The sequence below is a fragment of the Schistocerca cancellata genome, chromosome 3 (genome assembly GCF_023864275.1).
Source record: "Schistocerca cancellata isolate TAMUIC-IGC-003103 chromosome 3, iqSchCanc2.1, whole genome shotgun sequence".
Taxonomy (NCBI): Eukaryota; Metazoa; Arthropoda; class Insecta; order Orthoptera; family Acrididae; genus Schistocerca; species Schistocerca cancellata.
Window position 1 is genome coordinate 238648836 of NC_064628.1, and position 15182 is coordinate 238664017.

Here is a 15182-nt window from a genome sequence, read left to right on the forward strand (position 1 = left end):
GAGACCGTTATCTGGCTGTAAGGGCACCACATTACCGCCTTAGTACTGCACGGCACGTGGCATCTACCCTGGCAGCATCCACTGAGTGGTTGTATCGTGACAGACGGTTAAGAGAACGGCAGAGTTGCCTAAATTATTGGAGACCTGCTCTACGTGCACCCCTAATGCGTCTTCACAGAACGGAACATCTAGAGTGGAATCGTCAACGTGCTACCTGGGCGGTGAACAGTGGGACAATATTCTTTACACAGTTGAGTCCCGAGTTGGTCTGAAGACTGGTTCTCGACGCATTCGCAACTGGAGGGAACGTGGAACACGATTTTGGGGCCGGCCGAAGTGGCCGTGCGGTTAAAGGCGCTGCTGTCTGGAACCGCAAGATCGCTACGGTCGCAGGTTCGAGTCCTGCCTCGGGCATGGATGTTTGTGATGTCCTTAGGTTAGTTAGGTTTAACTAGTTCTAATTTCTAGGGGACTAATGACGTCAGCAGTTGAGTCCCATAGTGCTCAGAGCCATTTGAACCATTTTTGAACGATTTTGGGACCTATACATTATGGAAAGAGACCGATATCGAGGAGGATCCATAATGTTGTGGGCAGGGATTATGTTAACCACATGAAGACCTGTTCATGAAATAGTATGGGTGAATCGGTAAGGTTCAACTGCTGTCAGGTATTATGACGACATCTTGGGACTTCACCTGCGGACGTTACGAGGTGTTGTAGGCCCATACGTTGCACTGGTGGACGATAATGCCCGACATCATACATCACGGGTGGTTTATGTTTCCTTGGACACTGAAGATATTGCACGCAAGGCGTGGCCTTCTCCTTCTCACGATTTGAATCCCACATAGCATGTCTGGGATGCATTAGGGAGACGGCCTGCATCATGTCAGCACCTACCAATCGCTCTCAAAGACTGCGATCGACTCTGCAGGAAGAATGAGCGGTACTGCCTCAACATGGGACTGATATCACTCACAGCCTGCCCTATCGTTGTCAGGCCTGTATTGCTGCCAGAGGTGGTCACACCTCATACTGAGCTCATTAACCAGTTGTAGGAATGTGTATGCAGATCCGTTACGTCGGAAAAAACGAAGAACATTTTTGTCTACCGTTACGCATATTGCAGTCGTTTGTCTTCTGTATTCTTTACTTTGCTTATTCTTTAACGTCTCCTGTGTGTACACTGTTCTGTGACAAAATAAACGCACCCTTGCTAAATTTCCTTTTGTTGTTTTAATTTTGGGCTCCTGTGTATTTTTGTAAGACAATTTGTCAGCTGATTTTATTAAATTCGCTTTACTTGTTATTAGCTGTTTGCCAGACCTGCCACTTGTGTAATAATTATAGTGTGACATGCTTGTTTGCAGTTTCTTTATTTTTTATCAGTCAGTGCTATTTTTGGCTTGCCTATAATCCCTCAGGTTAAGTATTCCCTTACTTTGGCTTTTTATATTTTAGTTGTACATGATATCGGCCAGAGGGCATTTATACTTATAAATAATTTCCCTTGTTATTCATGTGTTCTAGGGAATTTGAAGTGATGGTATCGCGAACTTCACGGATTGTACTTGGCCATTGTGCGTTAAGGATAAGCCTGGTAGCCTGGCTGGCAGTGGAGGCTTGTATGGACGTAGACTTAAGGTCTCCTAAAATAATTACTGATTGGCGTCTTGCATTCTTAACTCAATTTCCTGCAAATCCTAGATCATTTTCATGAATTCTAAAACTTGTTTGAATGGCTTCCCGCTTATTGTTCTGTAATACTGTCTCTTTCTTAAATGTTATTATAGTTTAATTGGAGATGAAGCAAGAACTCGAACAGGAAGCAGGCGACCATATATATAATTGGAACAGAGCTCTAAAATGCCCAGTATATCACTTACTAAAAGCCATCAGCAGGTGAATGAATGACTGCAATATTTCGCATTTCCGAATGACTTGGGATAAATAGTCATATGAATATCCACCCAGATCTAAGGAAATTGGTATTTGGATTCTCGATCAGAAATAAAGAAATGAGTCTTTCAGAATTTGTCAAAATTTAATCCCATGGGTGTGAAGGTGGATCTGAAAATTTTTTTTAAAATAAATAATTATTAAAGATCTAGTACAAGATTTTTAAAGCTAAATGTATCAAAATGGTATTTGCCATCTAGGTTACAAGTAAAGAAAAACACATGGTTCAAAGTTTTTGGAAATTCGGCACCTAGTTGAATGAAATAGGGCTGAAATAATCTGTGGAAATATTGCAGTATGAAAGCATTTTTAAATCAAAATCTACGAAAACCTGAATTTCTCTCCTCATTTGGAGCTAAAAAATACGTGTTTTACTGTTTGTGAAAACTGAACCCTTATGGTCATGAAATAGAAAATGAAAATTTTTATTGAAATATATCATTAGGGAAGCATTTTTGAAGTTAAATGTATGAAGTTTTCTATTTGGCATCTCTGTTAGTAATAAAAACAAAATACGCATTTCACTGTTATGGAAATTCAACGTCAAATAGCTTAAAACAGGGGTAAAGTGATTTATTAATATATTTCATTGGGAAGGCATTATCAAAACTAAATCTTTTAAAATTGGTAGTTGGTTTCTCCACTCACTAGAAAAGAAAAAATACGTGGTTGACTGTTTTAGGAAATTCAACGCGTAAAAAGTTGAAATAAATTCACACTGATTCCTCGATTCGTCATTGGACCAGCCTAATAGGAGATAGCGAGGAAAACTTTAAATTTGGTGAGGGTGCTTGTGTTATAGTGCAGGCATCGTTTAAGAAGGGATTGTTCGAAATTCTACTCCTAAAGGGATGGAATACGGGCTGAAAGGCTTTTTGAAAATTTGTAGCTATTAAGGCAGATTTGAAGCCAGAACTACGAAAATTGATATTAGGTCCCTCAGTCAGAAATATGAAAGTACGTGTTTCAGCATTTTTGGAAATTTACCTAAGGAGGTAAAATAGTAGGTGAAAGCCTTTTTGAAAATAATCACCATTAAAGGCCTACTGTATTTTTTGAAGAGAGATTTATGAAAATTGGTATTTGACTTCTTGACTTAGGATTTAAAAGATACGTATTTCTGTGTTTATGGAAATTTAATCGGCTAAATGAGTGAAATAGGGGACGAAAGGTTTCATGGAATTATTTCGTGATGAAAGCATTTTCGAAGCTAAATCTATGAAAATCTATATTTGCCTTCTCTGTTAGAAACAAAACAAAATATTTGTTTCATTGTTTTTGCAAATTGAACCCCAAAGTGGGTGAAATGATGGATTAAAAATTTGAATAAAATATTTCTTTTTATTTTAATTTTTTAACTAAATCTATGAAAAATTTTTAATTCATTTCCCTGTAGGATATAGAGTAATATTTGTTAGTGGATGAAAGTTTCTATGTAGATCTCACCACAGAACGCAAAAGGCATGATTAACAAAAACCTTGGACTCCAGCTACCAGAATCACCTACTGGTCAGAAGTACATTCGGAGAAGGCAATGCTACTATGGCCTTAATTAGCATGAAAAGTTTACAAGGTGTTGCATTTCATGAACAACATAAAAATTCGGTTAGAGAAAAACAAAAATATCTGTGCAGACCATAATCTTCGCGAGAGAAACAGCTGCCGCTATGCTAGCTATAAACGGGTCCTGTCAGTTTGTTGAAGGATACCTTTACATTTACCTGGGTTGTTGTTGTTGGTGTTGTTGTTGTTGGTGTTGTTGTTGTTGGTGTTGTTGTTGTTGGTGTTGTTGTTGTTGGTGTTGTTGTTGTTGGTGTTGTTGTTGTTGTTGGTGTTGTTGTTGTTGGTGTTGTTGTTGTTGTTGTTGTTGGTGTTGTTGTTGTTGTTGGCGTTGTTGTTGTTGTTGGCGTTGTTGTTGTTGTTGTTGGTGTTGTTGTTGTTGTTGGTGTTGTTGTTATTGTTGTTGTGGTCTTCAGTCCCGAGTCTGGTTTGATACTGCTCTCCACGCTACCCAATCCTGTGCAAGCTTCTTCATCTCCCAGTACTTACATCGTATTTAATGATGAATTACGTCACCTGCTTGCAGATGAACATGTCGTCAAAGGTTTAACAGACAAGCTAGGTTATACCATAGCAGTGAGTATACAAACAGAGAAATAGACACAATCGTACAATCTGCATTTGACAACGGCTCCGCAGAAGAATTTATACGTGATAAGGAGTAGAAAAATTTTAGCAGGCAAAGTTCTCGGCCTATATTAGCAAGCTAAAGGGCAAAATATGAGCCCATTTCCTTTTCGGGTTTAAAATTGCATATGTATTCAAAAAGACAAAGATGCCTTTCTTTCCTCACACGGAAAAAACTCGGGTTGATTTAGCATAATTCCATGGGCGGGGAGAGTGTGTACGATTAAATGTGAATCACTTGAAAGGGCTTCGCCGTGGTGGGTATTTATGTTTGGGCGTCAAGCCGTTTGTGCATTTGCTGAGTGTAGTCATTTGTTTGATCAACTGAAGTTCTTGACTTGCTGCTGTCTGTTAGCGAGCAACGTGGCATGGCAATTAATGACACTTGGTGCTACCACTTAGTGCATTAAATCATTTTGGTAAGAAAACGTAAGCGATTTTATTTAGTGTCTGTGCAACGTGCGGTGATCCCCCTTCTATATTATTATTACCGCCTTGCACCTACATATTTTAAGGACTGTATTTATTGATGTTATGATCCCTGGGTTTAAATGCCTTATTTACTAGTCATCTTCGATCCTACTATTAATATGTGTATTTTACTAAAGTATTCAATAGGTTTCTTGATAATAAACTACTGTTAAGTACATACAGTTTTGTTAATCAGTACCATAAAACTCCCTATCCAGATCCCTGGCACCTCAGTTGCGTTTACCGCAAATCCCATTTCTGTTACTCCTCATTACTTTCTTCTTTATTCGGTTTACTGTGCCCATTGGACTACCCATTCTATCCAACAAGTCCTGCAAATGTTTCACACTTTTACACAGGATAGTAATGTTACTGGCGAATCTTAACAATGATATTATTTCACACTGAATTGTAATCCTACTCTTTGACCGTCTTTTTATTTTCGTCATTGCTGCTTCAAGGCTTAGATGCGGAAGGCGGCATCTCTGACTTGTAACATTTCTTTTGGAGCTTCTTTTCATTTTCCTAATTGCTTCTTCGATGATTAGATACGGAAGGCACCATCCCTGTCTTATAAACTTTTAAACCTGAGTAATTTATATTAAAGACACACAAAGAACTTTAAATAAGACTGTAGAGGCAGGCCTCAGTGGCCATGCGGTTCTAGGCGCTTCAGTCCGGAACCGCGTGACTGCTATGGTCTCAGGTTCGAATCCTGCCTCGGGCATGGATGTGTGTGATGTCCTTAGGTTAGTTATGTTTAAGTAGTTCTAAGTTCTAGGGGACTGATGACCTCAGAAGTTAAGTCCCATAGTGCTCAGAGCCATTTGAACCATTTTAAGACTGTAGACTGATTTTGAACTCTTTATAAGTTTTTCAGCGTTCCTCAACTTGACTACCTTATGAGTGTCTACTTGTTTTCTTTTAACGATAGTGGGAACGTCATCCGGAGAAACCCCTTACTAACTCTTAGATAATCACCAGATTTTGACAGAAAATACCTGGACAGCAAAATACCGCTACCCGCAGCCAACAGCGTACGCGTTTCTTTAGAGGTTCAGTTTATTTATTTACAGTTGATAATATTCTGCCCTTCAGCATTCCTGTTCGTATTGTGAAACAGCTAGGATGGCACTGCTTAACAAGATGAAATACATCCTAAAAATCTGACCTTAAATATCAATCACAGTTATTTGCTAACTGTCTTTAAACTTGGCAACACAGCTAAATACCGTAGAGGTGTGAGAATTTTCTCTTGATTGGTATCACAATTAGAGTTTTCAGATTCCTTGACCTTGCTTGCCATCGGCGTTAATGTAAGGTAATGAGTTGTTATTCAGTACACAGGCTGCTATCGGCGTTAATGTAAAGGTAATGAGTTGTTATTCAGTACACAGGCTAGTTCTAAGCAATTTGAAAGACAATATTCGATATATGTTTCATCACATCCCTACGACAAATGCTACTAAAATTAAGGAGGAAATGAAACGATCTAAAAATCAATTGAAACAGTTTCGATCGCATTTTAAGATTTTTTTATTTATCAGCAATGGGTTTCTGCCCTTTCCTCAGACCACCTTCAGGCTTATCAGCACTGTGCAAGTACGGTTGTCACTGCTCAATACGCCAGCTGTGGACTAGATTATATACTGTAAGCTCCGCCCATCGCCTACAGCCTTACGCCATCGATGACCAATCATGCGTGGCATATACAACATTACAACGTTGATTGGTTTAGCCGAATTTATATAAAGAAATAGGTGTTGTTGTTGTTGTTGTTGTGGTCTTCAGTCCTGAGACTGGTTTGATGCAGCTCTCCATGCTGCTCTATCCTGTGCAAGCTTCTTCATCTCCCAGTAACTACTGCAACCTACATCTTTCTGAATCTGCTTAGTGTATTCATCTCTTGGTCTCCCTCTACGATTTTTACCCTCCACGCTGCCCTCCAATACTAATTTGGTGATCCCTTGATGCCTCAGAACATGTCCTACCAACCGATCCCTTCTTCTAGTCAAGTTGTGCCACAAACTCCTCTTCTCCCCAATCCTATTCAATACCTCGTCATTAGTTATGTGATCTACCCATCTAATCTTCAGCATTCTTCTGTAGCACCACATTTCAAAAGCTTCTATTCTCTTCTTGTCCAAACTGTTTATCGTCCATGTTTCACTTCCATACATGGCTACACTCCATACAAATACATTCAGAAACGACTTCCTGACACTTAAATCTATACTCGATGTTAACAAATTTCTCTTCTTCAGAAACGCTTTCCCTGCCATTGCCAGTCTACATTTTATATCCTCTCTACTTCGACCATCATCAGTTATTTTGCTCCCCAAGTAGCAAAACTCCTTTACTACTTTAAGTGTCTCATTTCCTAATCTAATTCCCTCAGCATCACCTGACTTAATTCGACTACATTCCATTATCCTCGTTTTGCTTTTGTTGATGTTCATCTTATACCCTCCTTCCAAGACACTATATACATGAATTACACAAATAAAATTTTACTTGTGTATCCTATCATTACTGATTTAAGTAAAAGAGAAATGACAAGTATGTTGTAATCGCTACTGCGTGCAGAATGCCCACTGGGAGTTTTTATGAACTCGCTGCAGCAGATGTATTTGGTTGCACCAGTGACAACCGTAATTCTGTGGATCTGGCTCCATCTGCCGCCACCGGCAGCCATAACAAGTATAATAACGTATTTCATAGCTTATATTTTACACGTAGTTAGCCATATTTTCATTCTCCTACACTGAATACGTTTTAGTTTGCAGTGCTGATAAATCTGAAGATGGTCTGAGGAAAAGGGCGAGACCTATTGCTGACATAAAAAATCTGAAAACTTAATCAAGACTGTTCTTATTGATTTTTAGCATTCTATACTGATCGCCATGCTCCAATCACGACTGCTTTCTAAAATGAAATACAAAATTCACAAAGGTATACTTCATTGAACAGTAAACGTTTTCCTATCAGATTTTTACCAAAAAGCTTCTGAGTTCGCCTGTAAAGGATAAACAGCATTGGAACAGAAAACGTTCCTTACGACGTTTAACAAGTTTATTCTCGGTGATTCTAGTACGAAGCATAATATATGGGCAAAATATAACCTGTTTTCTTGATAAATGTTTGTGACAAGTGAAAGTCTGTAGCAAAACATAACTCCAATTCCAATATCTGCCCTATACAGGGTGTTACAAAAAGGTACGGCCAAACTTTCAGGATACGTTCCTCACACACAAATAAAGAAAAGATGTTATGTGGACATGTGTCCGGAAACGCTTAATTTCCATGTTAGAGCTCATTTTAGTTTCGTCAGTTTGTTATTCCACCTACACTCAATGGAGCTCGTTATCATGATTTCATACGGGATACTCTACCTGTGCTGCTAGAACATGTGCCTTTACAAGTACGACACAACATGTGGATCATGAACGATGGAGCTCCTGAACATTTCAGTCGAAGTGTTCGTACGCTTCTCAACAACAGATCCGGTGACCGATGGATTGACAGAGGCGGACCAATTCCATGGCCTCCACGCTCTCCTGACATCAACCCTCTTGACTTTCATTTATTTTCTTTCTTTGTGTGTGAGGAATGTTTCCTGAAAGTTTGGCCGTATCTTTTTGTAACACCCTGTGTAGGTGCAACGGTAGCACCTGTGCCATTCTATGTCTTTTCATGGATAAACGCAAAGCATTAGCATGACATCAGTTCATTTCTTCTCGTCACAAGTCATGAATACATCACAATTTCTCCAAAGGTGCTAAGAAACATTAATGCAACTTTTACCCAGCAGATGTTCTTTACATCTAACATTAAGAGCCCTCCCACTTCGTCTGATTTAAAATCCTCGGATAAGACACGATATATTTATTTTAACTGACGAAAGTAGAAAATGTAAAAATTTCGGAAATGAAGCATGAAAAAGTATTATAAATGCCTAAAACTTCAAGAGAAGTTGCACTCAATAGATAGTGTGTTCGGACGACTTCATGACCGGCTGGGGTGGCCGAGTGGTTCTAGGCGCTACAGTCTGGAACCGCGCGACCGACCGCTACGGTTGCAGGTTCAAATCCTGCCTCGGGCATGGATGTGTGTGACGTCCTTAGGTTAGGTAGGTTTAAGTGGTTCTAAGTTCTAGGGGACTGATGACCTCAGAAGTTAAGTCCCATAGTGCTCAGAGCCATTTCAACAAATTTTGAACGTCTTCATGGATATCACCGGAAGTAAACAAGAGTAACTGAATAGAACGAATAAATTTTATTTTGTATGTCCTGTAAGAACTGTTTCAAAAGCTGCGGGTAGAGAAGTGATTATTCGTCTGATCTCTAAGTACCTTCCAGGCAGAATATGAGAATAGTCTGCATTAACCATATTTCGATATTACATCCTTACAGGTACACCAGTATTCAGACACATATGTATAGGACGTATACAGTAACATAACCTTGTAGGCTGAGCGTTTCACATCCTGCTGAGTAGCAGGAGGGAATAAAGTCAGTTAATTGTGCTTCGGCGTCCTCCTGGTATTCTAATTACTAGCGGCGCAGGGGCCATACCTGGATGTTGGCTGTGTCAGCGAACTCGTACACTAATTTATTGCTATATATTCGAATGGTAACAAGGTTTGGAGGCTGACTGGGAACTGATGACTAAGCTGCCGAAGCTTCCTTTCAGGGACTTGAATGTCAAATGTGTTTCGAAACATCGTAGGAATATATGGCTTGAACTTCTTCCTCTCCAAAAACAAATAGACGGGTGTCGCTTAGGTCGAGCAGATAGAGATGTTTGAGCCGTGCTAGAACTGTCGTGAAGGTCCTCAATGCTTGTGTCTTATTGTACCATGGTAGTCTTGAAATCATAGGATGACTTAGAGGGTAATCTTTGCCTTTGATTTTAGATGCCCTCGACAATTCGACTTCACAGTCAGATGCTAAGTGCTTCCTGAGCATGGTCATCATATCTGTGAAAGATTATAACTCCACAGAGAAATGCTTGCTTTGCTAGGACATCTGCGTGTTCATTTCTAGTCTCCCAGAGTGGACTTTCCTCCGTACCATCACCATATTGCGATAGTTCCTCTGCACCCTAAATACCGATAGTGGCAGCAATTATGGTGTTGGTACAACTATTATGATGGTTTCTAATTAGTTGTAGGGCGAAATATTATCAGAGATTACCACTGTTGTGTTCAATGTGCTATTCAGTGCGGATATCAGGGCTTCCAAAATAGTTGTGTAAGGGTGACGCGGCGATTAACGTGAAAAATTGTATTAAGCAGTCTTTGCACTGAAAACCACAACAGTTATCAGAGTCCGTTATCGTTTTCTTGCCCATGTTCGTCCGGTGCGAGCGACCATCTGCGGCAGTCGAACTGTCACTAATAGTTCCCGATGTCTGTGCTTCGTATTGAAGTTGTCATCGCCCTGGAAGTGTCTCCCTTTGGCACTCGGAGAAGCGACCAAGTTGGCGGGCTTGTAGCCGAGTGGGACGCCTACGCCGAACACAAACCCAAGTATCGGGAAGTGGTGGCGGTTGCGGCTGCGGCTGGGGCGGACCGCGGGGCCAGATATTAGAATTCCTGGAGTGGCGGAAGCAGCTGGCGGGTATGCGCCGCCTCCAGCGCAGCAGCGGGGGCGCCTTCTCCACAGACCCTGACATTCGCCGTGGCGACGCAGCTACAGCCAGGGTGCGAGGCGGCCCGTAATCACGGTTTCTGTGCGACGTCCAGGTGCGCAGCTGTAGAACGGGTTGCAACTGCGGAAAGCGAAGGGGCAATTCGAAATTAAGGTATCCGGCCTATCCTATCAGCCAAAAGGCTCTCTGGTTCTCTTCGACATGGTACCTGCTGCTGTACTGAGAATGTAAGCTCCCCACACAAAATAATCACGCCCCCCCCCCCCTCACCGATTACCCGCATTAAAACTTCTCACTAGTCACTTTCTAGCTCTTTAGAGAGATATTTGATCAAAAAATAGCAGACAATTAATTAGAAAAAGCAAGAGGCATAATCGTAGGAGTATAAAGGTTAAAACAAGTATGCAGATTATCAGGCATTGTTGGTAGTATCAGACGAGGAACTACCATCTATAGTAGAGAGTAAAAGTAACAAAAGTGAATGAAATAATGGTAGTAAAAGTAATAAATGAGTATCGAATGAGGATAAATATATGAGAGGTCAAAAAACTAGAATCAGCAAACTTGAATGTTCTCTCAAAATATCTTTGGTAGACTATGGAAGTAATAATCTTGTACGTAATTTGGGAGGTTTTGTGAAACAAATTACTAGTAGTGTGAGGGGTGAAAGAGCTTTTGGAAAGGTGTAAAGGTTGTTAAAGGCAAAAGGATTCTGATTGTGATAAGAAAGAACAAGAAACAGTAGCGAGACAAGAACAGCCATAAAAAGAAAATACTAAAAGTGAAATGAACTAGTACAGTGGTGAAAGGTGAAATACTTCTAAGAATATCGGAGAAAATAAATCTAGTAAGAATGAGCAAATCACCTTGGTTGTGACGTACTATGAAAATATTGATTGCAGCAAAAAAGTCTTGAAAGAAGAAATTGCAGGCATAACAGGAGAAGGGAGAATGCTGGATGATATTATAAAAGGGCGAAGTTACAAGAAAAATTAAGGAAGAAGTACGATACAGACGAAAATGGAGAGCGTCGAATATATACATGGCATAAGACGGATACAACAAATAATAATAAGAAGACGGTTTCGTAGTAGTGTGAGGGTATCATACAACACCGATGACCTCGGTCGCGGCAGTGTCACGGAATCAGCGCAGCGAAACATGGAGGGGTGGTCGAGCGGTTCTAGGCACTACAATCTGGAACCGCGCGATCGCTACGGTGGCAGGTTCGAATCCTGCCTCGGGCATGGATGTGTGTGATGTCCTTAGGTTAGTTAGGTTTAAGTAGTTCTAAGTTCTATGGGACTGATGACCTCAGAAGATAAATCCCATAGTGCTCAGAGCCATTTGAACCATTTGAAATTTGGAAACATGTCAGAACGACTGTTTATAGAGTTACAGGATTGGTTAGGGCATCAACGATAGTTTGTCCAATTTGTTTCCAAAGTGCAGTGTGCCATTTGGAGCCACACAACACGGCGTAAGGTTGATAATCGTAAAAGCTTCTTAACCGACGGGGAACAAGACGTGTGACAATCATTATTAACTACCGTCGGCTTCGAACACGACGGAAATTGTTCCAGTTATTTAAAGCTGGTCCTTGTCTGTCGGTTTCCACTCGTACGTTGTAAAGGCAACATTGGCAACAGTACCTTACAAGCGTCCATTACAGTGATACATACAGCTGCAACTCTTTAGTGGGCTAAACAAAACATCTGTTGGGCTGTAAGTAGTTGACTGGAGACTTCAGGAGTTGTCCGACGAATCGAGAGGTTGCCTTTTGGCAACTGATCCAAAGCGCAAAGTGCACCAACAGTTCAGTCAGGTGTTTAAGCCACAGTTTCTGAAGGTGTAGGTAAGGCCAGAGGTATATTGTTTAGTGTGTGTGTGTGTGTGTGTGTGTGTGTGTGTGTGTGTGTGTGTTGGGAGGGGGCAGGGTTTCCTACAATGAATTGGGCCCACGCATCCACATCACCGTGAATATGGACCATAACATTAATTTCTACGTTTATGATGCCTGTTGCCAACATACATGTGTGTGATATGCAGACGGTAGCAGAGCCAGGATGAGGAAGGTGTAGGCACATTTATTTGGTCCAAGTCTTGTTGACACAAATTTATTATTTAACAATAATTGGTTATACATCCAAGTTAATACAATTAACAGTTCAAAAGGAAATTTTAGCAATAATTTTTTTAAAACATTCTATAGAAGAACTTGCAGCCCCAATATGAAACATTACATAAAGGTACTGTTAGTAAAAGGTATATTATATCGTACAATAGTGCAACATGTACAAATATTAACAATTACACCAGAAAAATATTGAACTTGTGATTTGTACTACATGAAAATCAAACCTTAAAAAATTCCAATTTGGCAAGAGTGCAACAAATTCCCTACTGCCTGCTAAGAAAAATGTGGCAATGAAAGTCATTTTTTTTACGTCCTGATTTGACTTAAGCTTACGTAAACCCTACACAAATGTCAATGTCATGTGACATCAGTTCACCTTTCGTGACAAATACCCAAAATTTCTAAATTATTTTATATCAGTTAAGTAAGCTACAAGACAGAAATAACATTAACGACTAGTGACATGAGTAAACACTGTCAAGTTTTCAATTTCACGACGGTTGTGTTATCTAGCAAAATTTTCATTTGAATTCTCCCGCCCCCTCCCCCCACGTGTTCCAAAATCAATTCAGTCAGCCTCGTGAAGAAACACAACTTAATACACAAATATGGCAACATCAAGAAATAGATGGGTTTATCCCAAGCAATATTAGTAGAATTAGGAAATTTGCAATTTAAACGCACCAATTTTAAGAAAGTCTAATGTAATAATAATTTGGACAGAACTTTCATAAAATGATCGATGGTAGTGGATACCATGCCATACACTATGAAACAAATTAAGAATTATTCACTGTAGACACCTGGCAGATGATGATATTCTCTGAAGCATTTCAAATCACAAAATGTTGGCTACAAGTACCAACCCCATAATAAGGTAATGATCATGAAATATAATAAAAGTATATGAAAATTTCGGCCTTACCCAGGTGACGAGAACCACACCAATGCAGTTTCCTGTTACACTCGAGTGCTAGGTCCAACAAACAACAGCTGGTCATGGAGAACCACGCTAAGCAAGCCAGCATTCCGTCCTCTCCACATGCTCGCAAACAGCCACCTCATCGCAGTCCTTAATCGGCAAGCACCAGTTGACTCCCCGGCGCTTCCGTCCTGTTGCCATATACCGACGAAAACAAGTGAAATAATCTCGCGGGTAAATCAAAAATGCTGAGCCGTGACACGGCTCAATGTGCCTTCTACAAAAGGCAGGTCGAGCACTACGATCAAGATACTTTTCAGCATAGAACCGAACTGCTGCCCTAACAGTTGCGCAACATTTACCATTAACGATAAACATATCCACTTTCCCTAGTACAGAGTACAGTGTGGATAGCTGAATAGTTGCACGAAGAAGTTGTGTGTTCGATACATCAGTGGCGCTAAGGTTGATGGGTTTCTAATGCAGTAGTTACGATATGAGTCATTCGTGAGTCAAGTGTCTGCTTGAATTTTGTACACTAAGGAAGACAATTGTATGATCTCCTCTACTGGCGGAGGGACAGTGCCAGCCGTCGCTGGTATCTTTTCGCAGTTTGATCGTTGAAGGCCTCTTTGAAGGCTCCTTCAAATACCATAGAAATTCATGTGTACGCTATTACAAAGAAGTCGATGCAATTATTCGCAGCAGTTACAGTGTCAAATACTTTCCAATTCGTGCAGTAAGAATTATAATCTACGCTATACCTAATGCCATGCATTTTTCCAGGACTTGGGAAATATCTATGCAGATACAACCTCTTTCGGCTGGTAAGCTGTAAGTCAGATTAGTGCTTTCCCTGAAAGTCTCTATCTTTGTACCGTAAGATTGCTTTCATGTCAGACGTCAGAGTCAAAGTAGTCAACGAAATGAGCGTAGGGGGCAGATGGTGGAAACTGTTATCGCTGCTCATGGCAAGGCTCAAGAGACTTGGTTTGTCATTGCCTTCCTCCGACCAGTCATTAAGTGTCAACGTTCATCTGGATGAGTGTGAAGAGTGTTTGTAGAGTGTAGTGTTGTGTTTGTGTTGTTATGGGTAAAAAGAAGGGAAAGGTTGAAACTTGTTGCCAGAACACAGCCTCCTCCTCTCGAATAGCGCCACCGACGCCACAGAGCTTAACGTCCCCATCCGACGAACGAATCACCGTTAATGGTGTGACATGTTGTTACTTGAAGCGTTATGGATGAACGTATGAGCGTCAACAATGTGACATATCGTCGCTTGAAGCACTGTGAAAGGGTTTGGAACATAATCCAGGTCACTGGAACACAGGCTGGTGATCATGAAATGTACCCCAGCAAATCTCCTCCCTATGCCTGTCAAATGATGCTAATCGACGTACTGTACCTCCAAACCGAGGTCCATCGCCCAAGCGTACACCATCCACATTGGCTATGGAGACAGGTAGCAGACCAAACACCAATTATCAGGTATAACCAAATCGCAGACTCAAAGTTAATGAGCATAATGTTGTACCCAACCCATCTTTGAATAAATTCAGAAGTATGCTAAAAACGGTAAATCTGCCCCCAATATGAAAGTGGAAAGAAATGTTCACGGGCTTCCAGCCGTGTCCACATGCCCCAAGCTTTCGAGTAGGCAATCCTCGGTCATCGTCAAGTGGAATGACTGCTGATGAGTCCTTTTAGTACTCTATCTGCCGTGGTTTTTATTTAAGCTGCGCTGCCGGCCGTAACCTTTATGGGGCATGCAGTGACTCTACATTCGATACGCCGTCTTCGATCTTCCAGTCGCTGGATCCCATGCTGTACTCAGCTGTAGGTCGCCGTCTC